Raw genomic sequence first — 7611 nt, forward strand, 5'->3', positions numbered from 1 at the left:
TGAGTTTCTCTGTGGGGTTATCTGCTTGCCATTTTTGATAGTAAACTCCTAATGCCAGACTCCTTAGATCTTTTGTCTTGATCTTGTTGGATATTCAGAGAAAAATCTTCAGTTTCCTACCTGTAGGGTATAAGTCTGGTTGGCAAGAAGATGTTTAGGTAGAGATCTCAACATTTGGGATATAGACTCTCTCTTAATTTCCCTATTTTCAGAATGGTGACTCTGCTCTCAACTGTGCCAGGTGTAGAAAAACCCTCTATTCTTCAGCTAGAGTAGGGACACAACAACCTGGATTACATAATTGGGAAGGGGATTTCAATGGATTTCCCCACCCTTATCAGAGGGTACCTGGTGCAACACTTCCTTAGCCTTTTAGGAGTTTTATTATGAATTGGGCTGCTTCTTGGCTTTCCCCCTGGTGGACTCAGGATGCAGTTTTTAGGAGTCTCCTTATTGCTTATCTTTCTGTTTTTTTAGCCTTTACAGTTTTGTTGTTGTTATCTCTTCCTCCTTTCTCCTTTGCCTTGTGAACTACGCGTATGGAGAGTTCTCTTTACTCTTGCTTTTTACATGGGTTTTGGGAGGGTGTGAAGATGAATGTTTGTGCGTTCTATCTGCATCTTGAACCTGAACCCTATTTCCTTCAGTAACACTTTGTTTCTACTCACCTGTGCTTGAAACATGAGAAGAGTCTGACATTAGGAGTTTACCATCATAAATGTCTTTTCACTTAAAATGTAATTTAATACATTTGAATTTTAATACATTTAATAAATGTATTGTAAATGTGTTTTTTGATTATTTATTAAATACTTACTATGTGCCAGACACTGGCATTTGGGTTTTAAATACTAAAACAAAACAAAACACCAAACAATTAATTCCTGGCCTGAAGTTGTTCAGAATCCAGTTGGAGAGAGAGGCTATGGACATGGTAAAAGGGTGTTCTTAGAACAGGTGAGGGCTGTGTCCAGGATGTGTTCAGGCAGGCACCTGATGCTGCACCCAAACTGCAGCCTCTTCTCCCTTTTTATTGTCTTTGCTTTCTCCTTTTGTACTTTAGCTTATGCCGACCTTTTAGCCTAGAATCTAGAAATTCTGTTGTCCTAAGTTGGTGTACAGTAGGCTCTTATCCAACCTCATTTTGCTGTGGGCTTGAGAGAACAGTTTTTGCAGAGGTGGACACCATGAAGATCAGCCCTCTCATATGACACATCTGATGTACCTTGTCTTAGGGTCACTTATGGCTTGTCTTATCTCCTTTATTGACCTGTAAACTCTTTGAGAGAGCTATCTATACCTGATTTATTTATATAGTCTCAAAGTGACTAGTACAGTTGTTAATGTGTTCAAGATGATAAACCTTTGCTGTGCCCCTTCAAATCAGATTAAGACTTCTCCAAACTCAGGGCGCCTGGGTGGCTCAGTTGGTTAAGCGACTGCCTTCGGCTCGGGTCATGATCCTGGAGTCCCGGGATCGAGTCCCGCATCGGGCTCCCTGCTCGGCGGGGAGTCTGCTTCTCCCTCTGACCCTCCTCCCTCTCATGCTCTCTGTCTCTCATTCTCTCTCTCTCTCAAATAAATAAATAAAATCTTTAAAAAAAAAAAAAAAGACTTCTCCAAACTCAAAAGAAAAAAATGTTAAAAAGTCTTCAGGGACAGGATTTTGACTTCATGTGTGAGTAGCAAAATGTGGTTGTAGAGCACAGAGCACTGGCAGCAGGGGGGAGACAGTAGTGCACTCTTGGTGAGAACTGCCATTTTTGTGGCGGCTTTCCCACAGTGCTGTTAAGCCAGTATCATTAGCTGGTTCGTGCTGATACACTGAAAGGTAGTAAGCAGAGGTCCTGCAAAATGAGGTTGGATAACAGCATTTCAAGGTCAAAGTCTTCTAAAGCTTTTGCCTTCTGAGAGGATGAAGAACTGTAAAATTATTTCCTGCCCCAAATGGCTCTGTAATCTTCTAAGCATTTTGCAGGGTATCATGTTGATCAGCATGTTTTTCAGGCCCTGTTGATAAACCATTTCAAAATGTGAGTTTTATTTAAAAATTGCCATTTAAACACACAAGGGCCAGGGTGCCCATGGGCCTTGATACAGTGTAGTGACTTACTCAAAATCAAATGTTGTATTTACTTGGTCCCTTGATACATGGAATTTCATCACTTGTTGGATAGGAGCTGAAGTCAGGTCCAGATGCAGAAATGTAGTTTAGACAGATGTAATGAAATTGGGTTGTGTTAGTTTTTTGTTTTTTTTTTTTCTTTCTTAAATCTAGACAGTGGTTTCTTTGTTTTTTATATTAAGAGAGAAACAGTATGATTTCTCATGTTTAGTTGATGTGACTGAAGCTTCTGGCATTTATATGTAGGGTTTTTTCCCTCTCTCTTTAAGTATCAAGAAAGGCTGTTTTAGTATCTGATATCTCTTGCTTCATCCAGTTTTGTTGCAAGGGGAAAGGTTTTGGTATTGGCTGTATTCCTTAGTGTATATAATATGTCTCTAAACTTGAGAGAGATTTAAAAATTTGCCTGGTCGGGCGCCTGGGTGGCTCAGTTGTTAAGCATCTGCCTTCGGCTCAGGTCATGATCCCAGGGTCCTGGGATCGAGTCCCACATCGGGCTTCCTGCTCTATGGGAAGCCTGCTTCTTCCTCTCCCACTCCCCCTGCTTGTGTTCCTGCTCTCGCTATGTCTCTGTCAAATAAATAAAATCTTTAAAAAAAAAAAAATGTGCCTGGTCAGAAATCTGGTTTTATGTTGGAACTGTGCTTTGGAAGCTGAGTTAAAACCTAAGAAGCAGCTTTTTTTTTTCCTTTCCTTTTCTTTCTTTCTTTCTTTTTCTTTCTTTTCTTTTTTTTTTTTGTCCATGTCGTTGGCCAACCCTTGGTCTGGGCATGGCAGCCATTATCACTCTTTGAAGCTGGGATGCTGCTCAAGGCCCAGGGGAGTGAAGATGGGTCTTCTTGAAGGCCTGTTTCTTTTGTGCTGTTCGGGTGGCTCTCCTAGTAAGTGAGGTTGAGAGTCTTTTGTATCCCATTCCTCAGGATCCAGTTGTTTTAGAGCTCTGTCTGGCCCCACCAAACACACAAGGTGTCTTGCTTCCTTTCAGTATATTCTTTGTTTTCTATTTTCAGAGACTTCCTTATGTCCCTGGATGCTCTGCTGTGTTTAACTCGGCTTAGCCTGGGCCCTGTGTGTTGTCCGGGCTGTGCATATAGTAGATGGGAACTTCATGCCTGGCACGGCAGAGGGCAGCAGATGCAAGTTGTGAGCCTTCTCACCTTTCTTCTAGTCTCATCTTACTGTCAACACTTAATCTTTAGCATACTCCACACCATGCAAGGAGTTTTTAACATTTTATTTAGTTTCACATTCTGCATTTTGCATTTCAGGCAGTGCTTCTAGTTTTTTTTTTTCTTTTTAGGAAGGTGCTGAATGAAGCTGGAGTACTTAATTTTTAAAGTCATGCATAAGTGAAAACAGTTCATTAGAAAAAGTGAATATTTGCATTTAATCCAGGTGGAATTCTAGAGGTGTGATTTGAGATTAAAACAAACATTTTTTTAATTTTTCAATCTGAAGCTTTGGGATGTGAAATCAGCAAACGAGAGGAAAAGCATTAATGTGAAGCAGTTCTTCCTAAATTCAGAGGAGCCTCAAGAGGATATGGAAGTGATCGTGAAATGCTGTTCATGGTCTACTGATGGTGCTAGGATAATGGTGGCAGCAAAAAATAAAATCTTTGTAAGTATCAGTATTTTAACAAGCCAAAATTAGCCTGATTTAAAGAAAATGAAAATGTCAACTGATTTTGCATTGTAAAATTGATATAATTTTATTGTTTATTGATATAATGAAAGTATAGCTGTGTGATTTTGGGCAGGCTCCCTAACTTCATAGTTCTCAGAACTGTGTTCCAGGAATGTCAATAGGCTTTGTGAGGAAAAGTCTCCGTGGTCACACAGGTTTGGGAAATGTTATGTATTGCTTTCCCCCATTAGAGTTACTCAGTGTATACTAACATACTTAAGGCCTCCAGAAGTTCTGTAATACAGAAATAATTTATGTTGGTTAATCCGGTGTTTCTCAGATTTATTGAAAACATGGACTATTTTCTACATCGTTTTTTTTTTTTTTTTTACAATTTTGAATACATTGGTTTAGATGATTTTCAAAGTGCTTTCTTACCCCTGAAATTTATTAGGATTTCGTGACTGTGATAGAAATATTTGTCAACAACTGGAGACTATTGTAAGAATTCTGTAGGAGGACAATATGTAAAAATAGTGAATGACAAAAAAATGCTTTCCTTTTTTTTTCAAATCTAATAATAGCTTACATTTGTAGTATTCAGAGTGCTCTCACATATTATTTCTTTTAATATAACTATCCAAGGGACACAGCAGATTGCAATAGCCCTCTGCTAATAATGAGGCAACTGAGGTTCAGAGCAGCCAAATAATTTGTCCCACATTATAACATGGATTTGGAAAGGTAGGTATTCTATGACTCAGTGACATTCCATTCAAATAGTAATTTTAAAAGACTTGAATAAGAGATATTATAGTTTTATTTTATTTTCAGCTTTATTGAGGTACAGTTGACAAAATTGTTTAAGATGTTTAAAGTATACAACATGATGAATTAATATTTGTATGCATTGTGAAAGCATTCCCCCCATATGGAGTTAAATAACACATTTGTCACCTCACGTACTTATCTTTTTTGTGAGAATATTTAATTTGTACTCTCTTAATTTCACTTATACAATACACTATTATCAACTATAGTCACCATGTTATATGTTAGATCCTCAGACCTCATTCACCTTCTAACTGAAAGTTCGTATCTTTTTACCAACCTCTTCCTATTCTCCACACCCAAAATATTACAATTTTATTTATTTATTTTTTACTGTGAATGTTTATTTATTTATTTATTTATTTATTTAAGATTTTATTTATTTGACAGAGAGAGAGAGACAGCCAGAGAGGGGACACAAGCAGGGGGAGTGGGAGAGGGAGAAGCAGTCTTCCCCCAGAGCAGGGAGCCTGACCTGGGGCTCGATCCCAGGATCCTGGGATCATGACCTGAGCTGAAGGCAGACGCTTAATGACTGAGCCACCCAGGCACGCCATGAATGTTTTATTTAATCATTTTTGTTTACAGCTGAAACTCTGGGAACTCAAAGTTGGCATCCTTGCCTGTGAGCTTCTTATGGGCACCAGAGAAGTTTCATCCTTATGCTCCATGTTGTTCTGCTATGCTTTACCCAAGTGAACTTTTATGAGTCAGCTGCCATCCAGTTTCACGTGGATTCTCTTGCCCACAATTTTGCTTGGGAAAACCAAGTCCTCCAGGATTGTGTCATTCAATGGGTTGTCAAAGTGTGGCTCCTGGGGCACTTTTACTTATTTTTTGTATGGCTTTTTCGAGTTGGCTTAGGTAGAATTCTCCTCAGAGCTGTAAAGACAATGGGCTTCCCACTCAACTTTTTCTCCAATTCTTGGACTAGCCAGACTTGGATTTCCTGGAAAAATTTCAGTTGAGAAATAGGAACAAAGATGATAATAGCTCTCTGACCACCACCCACTTCAGTTTCCTTGGTTGCTGTTATATTCAGCACCCATAGCTGGGCTTTGAGGTCTGAGTTCATCTCCAGCTCAAGGAGAGCCTGGGAGATGCCGGATTAAAGCTCATCCGGCTTCTTGCCATTGGGCTTCACTGTCTTTGTGCTTGAACTGAACATGGCCTTCTCCTTGGTGAGAGCACTGGCCTAGGAAGAGGCCTGAGTCTCTTGAGAGCTCTTTAAATCCCCTGAGATCGTGTGTGTGTGTGTGTGTGTGTGTGTGTGTGTGTGTGTATTTTTTTTCTTTTAAAGTAGGTTCCATGCCTAGCATAGAGCATGGTTGCCCAATGCACGGCTTGAACTCACGACCCTGAGTTTACAACTCGAGCTGAAATGAAGTTGTCCGCTTAACTGACTGGGCCACCCGATAGTACAATTTTAAAGACTGAATTATACCATATAGTTATATAAAACTCACTGGGGAGCTGTTTATATTGTTATTGATCTCGTTGCTGTGACCCTTCGATCTTGGGTGCTTATGGGTTTATACCTTTAGCACGAAATTAAAAATATCTCCTTTTGTCTTAAATTTGTTAAAATTTGTAGGAACAGAAAAGGAATCATTGAATTTGTAAGATTTGAAGAATAAATTTTTTCTGTTGTAAAATATATCTATGTAAAATTTGCCATTTTAACTATTCTTTTTAAAGATAAGGACTCTTTTATTTTAAGATATTATTTATTTGTCAGAGAGAGAGCGCAAGCAGGAGGAGCAGCACGTAGAGCAGGCAGAGGGAGAAGCAGGCTCCCCGCTGAGCAAGGAGCCCGATATGGGACTCAATCCCAGGACCCTGGGATCATGACCTGAGCCGAAGGCAGATGCTTGACTGACTAAGCCACCCAGGAGTCCCATCATTTTAACTATTTTGAAATGTATAATTCAGTGATATTAATGATATTCGTAATGCTGTGCAGCTATCACCACTATTTCCAAAACTTTTCATCACCCCACAGAGAAACTCTGTAACCAGAAACTAATAACTACCCATTCCTCTCTGCCTCTAGCCCCTGGTAATCTTTATTTTTTAATTATTTCTTTATTTATTAAACAAAAAAAGATTATTTGAGAGAGAGAACATGAGCAGGGTTGGGAAGGGGCAGAGGGAGAGGGAGAAGCAGACTCTCTGCTGAGCAGGGAGCCAGAGGTGGGACTCGATCCCAAGACCCTGAAATCATGACCTGAGCCACCAGGCGCTGCTCCCCCCCCAATAACCTTTAATCTATGAATTTGTCTATTCTAGATACTTCATATAAGTGGAATCATATAATATTGGTCATTTTATATTTGGCTCATTTCATTTAGCCTAATATTTTCAAGGTTCATCCATGTTGTAGCATGTACAAAACTTCATTCCTTTTTATGGCTGAATAATATTCCATTATATGGATATAACACATTTTTTTATGCATTCATCTGTTGATGGACACTTGGGTGTTTTCACCTTTTGGCTGCTGTGAATAATGATATAGTGATCATGGTGTATAGGAATCTGTTTGAGTTCCTGCTTTCAGATCTTCTGTGTACACACCAAGTGGTAGAATTGTTGGGTCGTATGGTAATTCTAAATTTAGCTTTTTTGAGGAACCACCAAACCATCTGTACCATTTTATTTTATTTTATTTTTTAAATTATGTGATGTTAATCACCATAAATTACATCATTAGTTTTTGATGTAGTGTTCCATGATTCATTGTTTGTGTATGACACACAGTGCTCCATTCAACACGTGCCCTCTTTAATACCCATCACCAGGCTAACCCATCCTCCCACCCCCCTCCCCTCTAGAACCCTCAGTTTGTTTTTCAGAGTCCGCCGTCTCTCATGGTTCATCTCCCCCTCCGATTTCCCCCCTTCATTCTTCCCCATCTGCTATCTTCTTCTTTTTTTTTTTTTAACATGTAATGTATTACTTGTTTCAGAGGTACAGATCTGTGATTCAGCAGTCTTGCACAATTCACAGCGCTCACCATAGCACATACC

General features: G+C 39.4%; 1 pseudogene; it reads right to left on the reverse strand.

Moving 5' to 3' along the window:
* Positions 1-5164: 5164 nt before the first annotated feature.
* Positions 5165-5813, reverse strand: LOC102729605 (small ribosomal subunit protein eS7 pseudogene; annotated as a pseudogene).
* Positions 5814-7611: the final 1798 nt, after the last annotated feature.

The sequence above is a fragment of the Leptonychotes weddellii genome, unplaced genomic scaffold, assembly GCF_054177405.1.
Source record: "Leptonychotes weddellii isolate Sample4059 unplaced genomic scaffold, ASM5417740v2 HiC_scaffold_9923, whole genome shotgun sequence".
NCBI classification, from domain to species: Eukaryota; Metazoa; Chordata; class Mammalia; order Carnivora; family Phocidae; genus Leptonychotes; species Leptonychotes weddellii.